This window comes from Cryptomeria japonica, chromosome 10 (assembly GCF_030272615.1).
Source record: "Cryptomeria japonica chromosome 10, Sugi_1.0, whole genome shotgun sequence".
Lineage (NCBI taxonomy): Eukaryota > Viridiplantae > Streptophyta > Pinopsida > Cupressales > Cupressaceae > Cryptomeria > Cryptomeria japonica.
In genome coordinates this window covers 346,799,596-346,802,554 of record NC_081414.1, presented here as the reverse complement: position 1 = coordinate 346,802,554, position 2,959 = coordinate 346,799,596, and positions in this window count along the sequence as shown.

Here is a 2,959-nt window from a genome sequence, read left to right as displayed (position 1 = left end):
AAACAAAGTCAAATTTTGGACTTTGAATAGTCGACATAAAGCTTGTTTAGAGTATTACGTAATGGATAAGATTTGGAGCTACTTTGACATGATTGATTTGTTATTTTTCTTCTTTGAATTATTTATGGGTTCTTGTGACTATGGCGATTCTATGAGTTTATGACAAGTTCAATCTTGGAGATTTGGAGCTTGTGTCATTGTATACTCAGTTATGTATCTACTCTAATTTTTGACATCGTTATTAGTATTTGATTTGGATTTGTATGTTGTATTGATGGATCTACAAGTTGTGCAGTTTTGTAGGTAGTCTATACTTATAGGTTGCATTTATGGATTGGATGTAGGTTTTCTGTACCCATAGACCTTTTAGTGTTGATCCATATTTAGATTGGTGGCTTGGTTTTAGTCACTTGGGTTGTTGATGTATATTTAGATTTGTTTTAGATATGGTGTTTCTAGGTAAAATCATGGTTTGGGATCTATGTTGTTTGTATACCCCTCCATATCCCATGATACATAGACTAAGAAAGTACCCGACAATCCTACAGTAATCAAGTACCCTACAATCCTACGTATTGTAGGTTATTGGCCCCCTTTAATGGTGGTAGAGCTGCCATCCTATAGGGGAACCCTTGGGTGGGGTCGATCCCTTTAAAACCATTTAAAATTTTTTTTGTCCAAAATTAATTAAAAAATGATGTCCATATAGATTTTCTAAGCTGCTTTGGATGGGGGGTTGTCTCCGACCCGACCCCACCCAATATTAAAGCAGATTGGAAAGTTTTTTTTGGAGTCTAGGCACCATTTATCTTTCATATATTCTAATAGACTTTTTTTACCATGAAGAATAACTTAGACATATGATGTTAGTTTTTAAAATTATTATAATCGTTGAAAAGGTGGTTTTGAGCAATATGCAGTGGTGTGATAGGGTTTTCTAGATTTTACCATTTTGAGAGTAAAATGCTTGCTAGAAGTTAGATGTTTATTCTCATCTTTGGGAGGTCATAACTTGTGCAAACAAAGTTGAATTTTGGACTTCAAATAGTCGACATAAAGTTTTTTTGGAGTACTACATAGTGGATTAGGTTTGGAGCTATTTTGGCATGATTTATTTTCTATTTTATTTATCTAAGTTGTTTATGGGTTCTTGTGACTATGGTGATTTATGAGTTTATGGCAAGTTAAATCTTGAAGATTTGGAGCTTGTGCCATTGTATACCTAGCTATGTATCTTAGATTACTCTCATTTTTGACATTGCTATTAGTATTTAGTTTGGATTTGTATGTTGCATTGTTGGGTGCACAAGCTGTGTAGTGTTTTAGGTAGTCTATACTTATAGGTTGCACTTATGGAATGGATGTGGGTTGCATTTACCCATATAAATTTTAGTGTTAATGCATATTCAAATTGGTAGCTTGGTTTACTCACTTGGTTTTCTGATTTGTTTGTCATGTTGGGGAGGAGAGAAGGTGTTAATAGGCACAATCATGGTTTGGGATCTATGTTGTTGATTATGTGATGCAAACATGTGTGTCACAATGGGAATTGGATGCTAGTTCAGTTGGAGGTGATCATGGTGTCATGGATGATCCTAGTGTTTGGGGACTTTGGCATGATATTATTGTATTTGAAGGTTCTTTTTTGGTGGTGGTGGATTGAATTCTTGATTGGTTATAATGGTGTATCTTCTTTTTTGAGGATCTTGGTTTTACTTTATGAAATTGTGTTTTTCTATTGAGTGAGGGCCTTGGTTGATTCCCAATTATAAGATTTATATCACGATGTCATGTATAGGTTTGTTGGCAATGACAAGGAAGGAAAACAGAGAGAGAGGTGAATCGGTTTTCACCGGATTAGACAAATTAAGCACACTATTAGATCTGATCAACTACAACAAAAAGAAACATAACAACAATAACAACAACACACATAAAACAAATATTTTGATGTGGAATGTTTGATTAAGGGAAAAACCATGGTGGGAACCAACCCATAATGAGATGATACTCTGTAGTAGTATGTGTAAATATTACAATGGGGAATGCACATGCATTTAGGTACACTGCCTAGAGCTCACTACTCAAATTACAATGAACCAGAAGGATACAACCCTCAGGGAAGGTTCACTACCTTAAAAAGATATTCAGATTACAATCCGACAAAGATGAACTGCAAAAATAGCATCTGCTAATGCCTCATGACAGTTCCTGTTAAGCTCACATGTCTGCCCTTCACCAATCTCTGCTCAATACACCACACCAAAAGATGAATTCACTTTATCACACATACACCACTCTCTAATAATGCAAAATAAACAACAACACCTCACCTAACCTCCAATTACATAAATATTATACCATTTATACAAATCATCAACCTTGACTACAAGGTCGGCCAAACCCTTAACACCTAATTATAAAATTATATCACATGATACATAAATCAACCATCAGACCAATAGAATGTCATAGAAAACATATCATGGACCTAAATCAACCCCTCAAACACGCACCACCACCAAAAATCTCGCCAAGATCAATTGCAACACCAAAAATACCGCCTAACACGAAGAATATCATCGGACCCAGAAGATTTTCAATAAATCGCACAAGGATCAATGCTGACCGCAAAAAAAATAGAACATGATTAGGAAACACCAACAAGCACGTTAAAACCATCCGCAATAGCTGCACCAACACCACTTATTCAAATCTTCATCGATCAACACACTAACACTCAAGAAGACTTATCAACAACAACTCAGATAAGCAAGATAGCTTGCAGAGAATCAAATAATGAACCATTTGAAATGAAGATACACACGAAGATCCAAAACACTTTCCCAAATCTGTAATCAAAGATTAGATCATACCGGAGCACAACTAATCAAACACCAGAACATTGCAACACTGAACACTGAAAAATATCCATACTGGAATCCTCAACTGGATTAAA